This window comes from Octopus bimaculoides, chromosome 9 (genome assembly GCF_001194135.2).
Source record: "Octopus bimaculoides isolate UCB-OBI-ISO-001 chromosome 9, ASM119413v2, whole genome shotgun sequence".
Classification (NCBI taxonomy): domain Eukaryota; kingdom Metazoa; phylum Mollusca; class Cephalopoda; order Octopoda; family Octopodidae; genus Octopus; species Octopus bimaculoides.
The window spans coordinates 55,797,687-55,810,031 of NC_068989.1; the positions used below are offsets into that span (position 1 = coordinate 55,797,687).

A 12,345-nucleotide genomic window follows, 5' to 3' on the forward strand; every position below is an offset into this window, starting at 1 on the left:
ATATACACACGTATGTATGTATGTATTCCTTGTTAGCAAAAGCTGGCTTACTTATTGACTCCTCTTGTATTTCATTAGCTGCCTTCCACAAGAGTTTAATACTGTATCAGCTAAATCAGGCTTTATCAATCAAGAACAGTGAAGAAATGATGGAACTTCCAATGACAAGCAAAATCTCTAAGTTGTTTGATATGAGTAGATCATCGAAAGATTTTCTTTTTATCTCCAACACAACCTGATAACAATATATCAATCCAATTTCAATAAAAAAATCCTCAGAAAATAATATATCTACTATTACATTTATTGACATATTATTATTCTAAGACCATTTTACTCGTCTGTCTTATGTACTCTGTTAGAATTGCTTTACACCTGGTAAAACAATTCTGCTGTTGCTTCAGATAACTAGGAATTTTAAAGGATACCATTTCCATCGAGTTAATCTTGAATAATGTATCATTTCCTACATCATTATTGGCTGTTCTTAATCCCATTTCTACTAACACCTTTTCTACTCATAACAACTCTTTCTCTTTAGGACATAACTATTTATGAATATTTATCTTTAAGATTTATTCCCCCTATGTCCAGTTATTTCTTAATTCACAGCCAGTTCCTCCCTATAGTTTTACAAATCAATGAATAAATAAATCTTTCCATAAATGATTGGCTTAAAATAAGAAGAGATTCTAAATAGAAACTCGGCGATTTCAAAACATTAAACAAAAGGCGCAGGTGTGGCTGTGTGATAAGAAGCTTGTATTCCCAACCACATGGTTTTGGGTTCAGTTCCACTGCATGGCACCTTGAGCAAGTGTCTTCTACTATAGTCTTGGGCCAACCAAAACCTTGTGAATGGATATGGTAGACAGAAATTGAAAGAAGCCTGTTGTGTGTGTGTGCGTGTGTGTGTGCGTGTGTGTGTGTGTCTTTGTGTCTGTGTTTGTCCCCCTATCACTGCTCAACAACTGGTGTTGGTGTGTTTACATCCCTGTAACTTAGCAGTTTGGCAAAAGAGACTGATAGAATAAGTACCAGGCTTTAAAAATAAATACTGGGATCGATTTATTCGACTAAAAATTCAAGGCAGTACCCCAGCATGACCGCAATCAAATGACTGAAACAAGTAAGAGATAAAAGGTAAAAGAATAATAATGTTTTAGCAACAATGTATATTTTTCGTGTGTACATAGTCAATATAAATTATAAGTTGAAGTGGTGAGCTTTAGCACACTGGGCAAAATGCCTAGCAGCATTTCATCCATCTCTACGTTCTGAGTTCAAATTCTGCCAAAGTCAACTCAGCCTTTCATCTTTTTGGGGTCAATAAAATAAGTACCAATTGAGTATTAGGGTCAATGTAATCAACTTACCCACTACCACCAAACTTGCAGGCCTTGTGCCAAAATTTGAAACCAATACAAGTTATAAGTTGAATAGGCCCTTCAAGAGATAAAAAGGTCACGACTGGACAAGAGTAAAGTAGAAAATATATTTCCAGTATGTTCATGTTAGTTAAAAATTTGGTATTCAAATCTTATTGCAAGCATGTTGTAAGTCGTTTTGAAATCCATAAGCCATGTTACCATAATATATAAGATTTAAGCAGATTGAATATATCCTTTTCCTTTACACTAAAAAAATAATAACCTTTACTTCCAGAAAAGAAGTTCATGTGACAAACAAAGAGTTTATATTGGGACACATAAGCAGGAAATGAGAGGAAGTGTGTTGTTATTCTAGTTCAGTGCTCTGCAACCGGTATGCTGTGGCAAACTAATGTTCCACAAGATGATGTTAGGTATGCTGCAGTGTAACCTGAATATAATCTTTTTCCCTATAGCTTTAGTTATATTTTTAGTTCAGGTGTGCCACAAGTGAAAAAAGGTTGTGGAGCACTGTTCTAGTTCATGTAGTCTTAAGAATGAGACTGACAGAGTAAAGAAAAACAGAGTAAAAGATCAGAAACTATGGATGACCTGTATTGATAAAAATTTTTAAATCATTTCCATAAAGTTCACAAAATGAAATAAGATCGTGTGCCTTAATGAGAGAGTAATTCAAAAATTTTGGACTGAGACCTTTTATTGAGGAATAATAAAAAGAATAAAAATGTAGTAGAAAGCTGTAATTAGGACTAAAAAATATTTTTTAAATGTGTGAGAAAAGATGAAATTGGTGGTATAATGTCACAGTATAGTTTGATAAATAGAAAAACAAAAAGGTAAGTAGGTGTAGTAACTAGTTTTGAGTCTTCATGAGATAGAGTCATGAGAGCAGAGAAGTATGTATGGTGTCATCAACTATCCAGCCATCTTCTCAGCCCACTATTTCTGGGTGGGTCAGGGACTAGAGTCCTTTGGCACCTCCTCCATAGGGTCATATCAAGAGCAACCGACATTACACTTTCCAGCAGGATTACCAAGCATGACCAACTGAAACAATGGATATCATCCAATCATCTAGTTCTTGATTGATCAACATCTAAAGTAAAATTCTATTTTTGTATATTACCTTCCATGAATGGTAATTACACTTTGATCAAACAGAAATCCTACATTCATATCAGCAATGAATAAATCACAGAAGCCTTTTTTTCCAGTGTCAGGATTGCTATCCTACTACTTTTCCTTTATTTTAAATATTAATACTTCATAATCAGATTTTACTTAGATAATCTACTAATACCAAATGCCTCCCTACGTTTCATTTTTATAAAACAAACTTTAACTTATTAACAGAAACAATGTTTGAATATACGACTTTCCACATGTGATTTTTCTAGTCACCTCACTTCTCTCTTCTTCTCTCTCCCCACCTCTTTCTTTCTATTTATCTATCTATCATTCACACACACATACACATAAATCAACTCTATTTAAATTTATCTAACATAACATCAGTTTTAATTTTCCAATTTAGTGCAATTACAATTATAAAGCATTCCATTCTACATTTATGATACCCATAATAGTACGTTTAAATACATATATCAAAAGGGGAAAGTGCTGTCACTTTTAAATTAATGGTTGCAATACAATGGTTTAATACTTTGTGGAGATTTGCAACATTTCTTCAAACTTTACATTCTGAGTTCAAATGCCACTGGAGTTGATTTTGTCTTTCACCCTTTTGTTGTTGATAAAACAAGTACCAGTCGAGTACTGGGATTGATGTAATCAACATAGCCCCTACCCCGAAATTGCTGGCCTTGTGCCAAAATACGAACACAATTTTTCAAGGAGATTTTTAAAACGTAAACTAAATTTTAAAAATCAAGCGTTTGATATCTCGTACATAGTCTTGGGACAGAGAAATGCATTTAATGTTCAAAAATTAATCCAATAAATGCTATTCTACCCTTCAATTAAATGTTGCTTGACATAAAGAGGAAGCTATTTAAGATGGTATTATTGGAAGAGTCATGGGAAAGTTCTTTTGATATCAATAAGTTTAATATAGCAAATAAGAAAATGAAATACAAAACAGAACAATATTATATCCTGATGTCATTATTTGCTTAATAAAAGTCAGTTAAAATATTAAACACTTCTTTGTATTGCTGTGATTGTTGTATGAAAAATATTCTATAAAGATTAGACAATATATATTACAATATATATCTCAAGATGACAATTCACATATCATTGCTTTTATGGTAGAATTATTACTTCATAACTGAAAAATTAAAAGTCATCAATTCTAACAATAATCAAGCAGCCAAACCATTTGTACTGACATTAAACAATGTTGCGGAACTTTATTTTTATCTATTAGTTAGGAAGGAAGAGCAATGCCCACATCCCATTACAAGACTGAAAAGACTGGTGGCAAGAAAAAAGAGAGGGACGGGCAAGGGTGACCTCAAACCGGAAATCTGGCCCTGAAGCTCTGAATAATTGCAACAGAGTAGACTCTGTCAAAGCTACCCAATGTGCTAGGAGGTGGTATTAAATCAGGTGATATCTTTTATCTTTATGTTTTACTTGTTTCAGTCATTATACTGCAGTAATGTTGGGGCACTGCCTGGAGGAATTTTTAGTCAAATGAACTGACCCCAGTATTTTATATTTTTAAGCCTGGCACTTATTCTATTACTCTCTTTTGCCAAAGAGCTAATTTACAGGAATGTAAGCACACCAACACCAGCTGTCAAGTGGTAGTGGGGGACAACACAGACACAAAGCTACATGCACATAGCTATACACATATATATAACGACCTCAAGATGCTGAACCTTTCAGGCAAAATGACAAAGGATTGAGATGCCTGACGCCTTACTGTATGTACTCAAGAACACCCATGCTCTACAGCAGAAGTGCTAAGACCAGTCCCTCTAGTGGTGAAAAGCGCTCATGGCAGTGCCACATAAGAGTGCCTGTGCAATACCGTGTAAGAACGCCTGTGCAGCAGCATATAAAGACGCCTGTGCAATGCCACATAAAAGCATCCAGCACACTCTGTAAAGTGGTTGGCATCCAGCTGTAGAAACCATGCCACAACAGACTGGGGTCTGATGCAGCTATCCAGCATGCTAATTCTGATCAAACTGTCCAACCCATGCCAGCATGGACAATGGACGTTAAATGATAATGATGGTAGGCTTCTTTCAGTTTCCTGGGACAAAATCCACTCACAAGTCTTTGGTCAGCATAAGATTATAGTAGAAGACACTTGTCCAAGGTACTATGAAGTAGGACTGAGCCTGAAACCCTGTGGCTGGGATGCAAGCTTCTTACCACTAGCCACACTTGCATTTACTACTCAAGGACATATAGAAATACTGCATTGAGAATATATTTGAAATAATGTTTTATAGTATGACAACAATACTTTGCTGAACAATGGAAAAATCTCAAGTTTGATGTTAGAATTACTATCATTTTATCAGAAAGTTCAAAAACAAAATTCAAACTTGATCCAGGTATATTGAGGGATGGAAGAATAAAGTAAATTTAATAAAGAATTTAGCTTTATAGTTAAGACATTTTTAGGTGTAGAGAAAAAGGTTAGCAAATCTTAATGGGCAAGAGGCAATTAATTCCTCTACATTTTTCTACAATATAAATCATCATTTTTTCATCACAATTTAATGTCTAGCCCTTCCTGTCACCAACCCTCACTTGTTTCCAAATAAGGTATTATTTTCCGATACCTAAACATTTTTTGTTTGGAAACAAACAACCTAGCTTGTATGACAATAATACTCATTTACAACCATCATGTGATGTCTAGAGAAGGATACACACACACATACACACAACAGGCTGCTTTCAGTTTCCATGTACCAAATCCATTCACAAGATTTTGGTCAGTTTGGAGCTATGGTAGAAAACACTTGCCCAAGGTGCCATAGAGTGGAACTGAACCCAAGACCACATGGTCGGGGAACAAGCTTCTTAATCACACAGCCATGCCTGCACCTATACTATCCTTAAAAAAAAATAAATACTTTTTATAAAGTTTAATATGTCAACATGAGTATTTTTTAATAACAAAAATAACAAAAAGCCTATTAGTACAAAGAACAAAAGAAACAATAGGATGAGAAGCTACAAATTATATGGCTTAGAGATACCATTGTCTCAATCACAGTAGGAAAACTTCTCAAATATTTCACACTTGGAAACAGGTAATAGTTGTATTAAATGTCTCTAAGTGTCAGATAATCAAAAGAAAAAAAAAAAAAAAGAAAAAATCAAACATTCTTTTGAATTAAGATTCACATGGCATTTTCAATGGACATGAAGATAATTTGTCATGGCACTTCACATACTGGAAGAAAATTTTCAGTGATTCCTTAACAAAAAAGTAGTACAAATAAACTAGCAACACAATTTTTACTGGTGACTGCAAACTACATAACTAACATCAATAGGTGATTTGAAAAGAATCAGCTAAGGAATTCCAATAATATAAAGAAGTTTAACAATGTCACCAAGATTGTATCACAGTGTAAATTATGATAATGGTGATCATTGGAAAATTGTTTTTATCTCTATTTTCAATTCATTCATGTAGAGGAAATCATCGCAGAATATTTGAGAACAGATTTTACTCATTTGTTTATTTAATTGGTATGGCACTAGGGGCTGTGGCCATGGCCTTAGAAGACCCTCAAAAACCACTAAGATCAACAAGTTTCAAGTTCTCCTTCAACAGCTGACAAGTCCATGATTGGGTTTGATGATGTTATCATTCTTCTTGAACTATTACAAGTCAGCAGATGCAGGGAGAGAATTCTAAAGGGCCAACATTCTGGAAGGGAATGACTGGATAATGTGGTGGGGGAGAGGAGAATGGTCACAGTATGGGTCACAGGTGAATCGCAAGTGCCTGAGTAGAGATCACATAGACTAACCAGTACTGAAGATTGGAGATCACTGTAGAAGTAGAAGAGGCAGAAAAAGGTGTGTGCATGTTTGTGAACCAGAGGTTTCAATGTATTGGTAAGTGACTCCATGCCATTTAGTCCTTTCTTTGGCTGCTGTCAGGATATCTGCATATGTGTGGAAGTGACCCCATCCAGATGTAGAAGCATCACTGCATTATGAATCTCATTTGAGCTTTAAGGCATTAGAAGTTGTTAAATGACAAGGTATTTTCTGGCCCTGAAGAGAGTAACCAGGTAGCCAGTCTTTGAGACATAGTCTTTGCTATGTTGAGGATGTGCATTCATCAGAAAAGATTCTCACTATTTATAGTGAGCTTGAGGGTTCTACTTGTATGTTGTTCATGTTTAACAGGAGACTGTAAGGTAAGAGGAAGAGATGTAGCAAGATGGCGAAAAGAGGAGTAACCAGAAAGGGTTGAGAAAAATAGATAATAATTAGAGCTAAGCAGCATTAGAATGGAATAGAAACAGAGATGAATTACAGAACAAAGACTTCCAATCTTCCTGCCAATATTTATATATAAAGTAGAAACTATATATAAAAGTGCTACATTAGTACAGAATTAAAGCTATTTAGCTGTGTGCCACAGAGTCAAACTAATGGTGTAAAGAGAGATTCATTTAATATGCAGATTGGTATGTTTATATATAAAGGTACTTACTGACGATAGAGTGCAAGTGTCTGGTTCAAAGATTCAATTAATATGCAGATTGGTATGTTTATATATAAATGTACTTATTGAAGCTAGAGTGAGAGAGTACAAGTGTCTCCAATCTTCTAGAATATCACAGAATGTAGGTATTTAGTGTTGTATGCACTTGTGAAACTAAAAGTTTGATTATGATAAAAGGTATGCAGAGATCTACTACAAAAATGGAACAAGTCAATGCTGCCTCCCACTCTTTCTTTTTCTGTATAGTGTATGCATATATGTGTGTGTGAGTATATATAAAACTTAATATAAGTTCAGTTACATATTATTTTAGAATATTCCTTATAAAAATTAGATATATATATATATATATAAATACTCACATACACATAAACATGCATACAATACACAGAAAGACACATATATATATATATATATATATATATATATATTATATATCATACACACACACATCTATAGAGAGAGAGAGAGAGAGAGATAGATACATACATATGTATGTGTATGTATATATATATTTATACATACACACATATATACACACACACACACACACACACACAGAAAATGAGAGACAGATATACAGCAAATATTTGTATGTGTGTATGTGCATGTGTGCGTGTGTGTGTGTGCGTGCGAGTGAGAGAGAGAGAGTACAGACAGATATTCATTCTTATATGAATGAATGTGGATATGCAAACAAGTAGACCAAATAAAATATTTACATTTGCTACGGTTCTCTGAATGCTCCTAATTCCCCCATTCTATTTATCATGAAATAAAACTGCTACAAATTCTATTTCAGTACTTCAATTACCATGCCACTGTTTTTTAACTTATAGCACACACACACACAAATACATTTATTTAAAGGAGGCAAAAATGACTGAGTATACAGGATAAAGGACTATAAACAAAGATGTTTCGCTGAATATCTGAAGAAGACCAGTCTAAGTGCTTTAGTTCAAGTCATATGAGAAAATAATAAGCACCTCCAGCATCTGTCAAAAATACTCACTATAGACTACCATCCTATCCAGGAGATATGTCTCTCATCTGTTTGATGCTACAGAAACCAGAGTTAAATAATGTCAATGGAGTATTGTGATTCATGAACTATAAGGTTCTAGATCTGCTTCAGTGTGTGTTGGTGTGCATGCATGTGTATGTCTATGTGAGTGTAAGTGTAATTGTAGAAGATATGTATGCATTTGTGCATGTGCATGTGCAGTCAAATGCACACACACATTATATGCAGAATAATCTCTAAGAATAAAATAAAGACACACACATATACACCTAGATTTTAAATTGCTTGAGCACAATCCAAAATTATCATGTGTCTTCTTAAATAAGATCCAGCAGAGAATCACATTAATGTTTCACATATATCTATTGACTATAGAAGTTATAACAATGAAGACCCAGTAATCTTTTAGCTAGAGTGTCTTATTTTATCGTTCTCTTAGAGGAATGAAAGACAGGCTGATTTCTCGGGATCTGCATCTATTATGTCACTAAATTTCTTGCCCAGAGGTATTCAGACGAGAATTCATTCCCTTTCTGATTACACAACGCCATCTTCAATCCTTTCATAAACATTGAAAAATAGGAGAAGAGGAATTAATGTTATTAATGTGATGATTAGAAATACAAGCTTTCTCCACTAGTTACAACTGTTGGAAATGATTGTCACCACTCACAGTGTCTTCTTCATATACTCTTTTTTAAACCTGTAAGCTTCAAGTGCAACTTGGAGATGATTTGAGAAGAATTAACTGCAAAATTTGTTCACCAGGCAAAGATGTATGCTTTAGAAATGTAACACTGCTAATAATGATAATGATGATGTTTTAAATTTTGGCACAAAGCCAACAAGTTTGGGCAAAGGGGTAAGTCAGTTACAAGGACCCGGTGTTCAACTGGTACTTATTTTATTGACCACAAAAGGATGAAAAACAAAGTCTACCTTGGCAGAATTTAAACTCAGAACATGAAGACAGACAAAATAACACTAAGCATTTTCCCAGCAGGCTAACGACTCTGCCAGCTTAAAGCTTCAATAATAACTATATGCACAAGGCCTAAAATTTTAGCAGGAGGGGCAAGCCAGTTACATCAGTGCTCTTCAACTACAAATGGATGAAAGGTGAAGTTGATCTCAGCAGAATTTGAACTCAGGACACAAGGATGGACAAAATGCTGCTATATATTTATATATAGGTGCAGGCATAGCTGTGTAGTAAGAAGTTCGTTTCTCAACCACAGGGTTCTGGGTTCAGTCCTACTTCTACTATAGCCTTGGGCCAATCAAAGCCCAATGAGTGGATCTGGTAGACAGAAACTGAAAGAAGCCCATCATATATATATATATATATATATATATATATATATATCACTCCTGAACAGGACATAAGGTAAGTTGTCTCACATGTCCATGACTGACCTTCAGGTATTTTAATACTTGGTGCTTTAAGAGTATCATTTCCAAAGCATCGAATTGCAGCCAACTGGCAAACTAGCAAAGCACATACATAAAGAATGCATGCTCAATACATGTATGTGTGGGGGTGGGGGGTGCATGTGTGTATGTTTTTGTGTCTTTGCTTGTCACTTGATAATAGGTGTTGGTGTGTTTACATCCCTGTAACTTAGCAGGTCAGCAAAAGAACTGATAGAATAAGGGCTAGGTTTGAAAAAAAATAAGTACTGGGATTGATTTACTTGACTAAAATTCTTCAAGGCAGAGCCCCAGTATAGCTGTAGTCTAATGACTGAAACAAGTAAAAGACAAAGGACATATCAGATAATGCTTCATGAAAAGGTATACATGAAAAGTATACCATTCTACTAAACTTCTCTTGCTAAAACAGAAATAATTTTCATTAGAAATGTATTCTAAACAATGGAAGCTAGGCTACATATTGTAAGCCAGACATGTCTATTTTGATCATCTAGTACATAAAATGAGTTCCCTGTTCATGATGTTTTTAAACATACATTATTTTCATTAAACAACACATTCCATGTTCTCTTGTGGAAGATAATGACTCACAGCTTAGGGGGTTGTTTTGCTTGTTTTACTTCACCTGTTTCATTGTCAGACAAATATAGATCAATATAGTTTTGCCATCTCTTAACCAGCTCTCTTTTGGGCTTGATTCTATGCAAGGAAATCCCTGTCACCTTCATCAACTTTCAGGTATGTATTTTTAAAGCCAAGTGTCTCCTGATGTCAACTGAAGAAGCTCATGCCCCACTCCAACTTAAAACAAACAGAGGTGAAATGGAAAAAAATGTAATAATAATAATAATAATAATAATAATAATAATAATAATAATAATAATAATAATAATTATGGTTTCACATTTTGCCACAAGGGCAGCAATTTGGGGGGAGGAGATGAGTTGATTACATTGACCCAGTGTTCAACTGGTACTTATTTTATCAACCCAGAAAGGATGAAACGCAAAGCTGACCATGGTGGAATATGAAGTGAGAACATGAGATCAAATGAAATACTGCTAAACATTTTGCCCGGCATGTTAATGATTCTGCCAACTTATGATGGTTTCAAATTTTGCCACAAGGGCAGCAATTTTGTGGGAAGGGATGAGTCGATTACATCAACCTCAGTGTTGAACCCTGAAAGGATGAAAGGTAAAGTCAACCTTGGCAGAATTTGAACTCAGAACGTAGTGATGGGCAGAATACTGCTAAACATTTTGCCTGGTGTGCAAATGTTTCTGCCAGCTCACTGCCTTAATAATAATAATAATAGTAATCAGTAAACAAGTATCACTTTAGTCTGCTGGTTGTGGGCAGCTGACACTTTCCATCATAGCCAGCAAAATAAGCTGAGAGTTTTCATCAAATAATAATAATAATAAAAATAATAATCTCTTCTACTATAGGCAAAAGGCTTAAAATTCTGGGGAGGGGGATAGTTGATTACATCGACTCCAGTACTCAACTGGTACTTATTTGGTTGACCTCAAAAGAATGAAAAGCTAAGTCAACCGCAGCAACATTTGAACTCAGAACACGAAGACAGGTGAAATACTGTTAAGCATTTTGCCTGGTTTGCTAACAATTCTGCCAACTCACTACTTTAATCATCATCATCATCATCATCATCATTTAACGTCTGTTATCCAAGCTGGCATGGGTTGGACAGTTTGACCAAGGCTGGTAAGCTGAGAGGCTGCACCAGACTACAGTTTGATTTGGCATGGTTTCTTGAGCTGGATGCCTTTCTTAATGCCAACTACTCCGAGAGTGTAATGGGTGCTTTTATGTGCCACTAGCATAGGTGCTAGTTGCATGACACCAGAATCTGCTACGACTACATTTTCACTTGGCTTGATGGGTCTTCTACTTAAGCACAGCATACTGCCAAAGGTCTCAGTCATTTGTCATTGCCTCCGTGAGGCCCAACACTCGAAGGGTGCTTTTTATGTGCCACTGGCACAGGTGCCAGTTAATAATGGTAATAATACAGGAAAGTATTAGATAGCATGGTACTGTAGGCTGCAGGCAGCAAGCCCACTACGCATGAAAGACTCCAGGAGTTCCACCAAAAGCTGAGCTAAAAAGAATAATAATAACAACAACAACAACAATAATAATAATAATAATAATAATAATAATAATAATAATAATAATAATAATAATAATAATAATAATAGTAATTGTAATAATTTTTTAATGCTACATCAAAGCAATATACTCTAAATTTTGTCATATGAGATACCTTTCATTAAAGTGTAGCACAAAGAGAGATGTACAAAGATAAATGCAAAATTCTCAGTTAACAATGCTGTAATTCTCTGAGCAATCCATATTTATAGAGCTAACATTTAGAAAGGACAGTGAGTGCTAATTCAATTGTCATAAGATTAAGCTTTTTCTTTCTGATGGCTTTACCAACATAAACAAGTTAGGACTATATTGAGTCCTTGTAGAGAGAGCATGACGCTTTATGGGTAAAAAGCCAAAGAAATAAAGGCTAGATCCAATGTGAAGGTATAAATTAGCACATGTTCAAAATAGAGCAAAAGAACTCTATTGAAAAGAAACTTACTTAACTCAAACAAATTCAGTGTAATTACAATATTTTCTTAAGAGCATAAATGATTACAAACAGTTCTTCTCAATACTGGCACTTAAGAAACTATATTCCCTCAACCCACATTTTGACAGTTAGCTTTTGAAGTGAAACCTACAAAAGAGGCAAGTTTCAAGTATGTTCAAATAGATTTTAGAGCTGTTACATA

At 34.8% G+C, this 12,345-nt stretch overlaps 1 protein-coding gene across 4 annotated transcripts in view; it reads right to left on the reverse strand.

Annotated features, from left to right (window-relative positions):
* LOC106867580 (probable serine/threonine-protein kinase nek3) overlaps positions 1-12,345 on the reverse strand; it is a 494,211-nt gene that overhangs the window by 378,792 nt on the left and 103,074 nt on the right. The gene's annotated exons all lie outside the window — the stretch shown is intronic.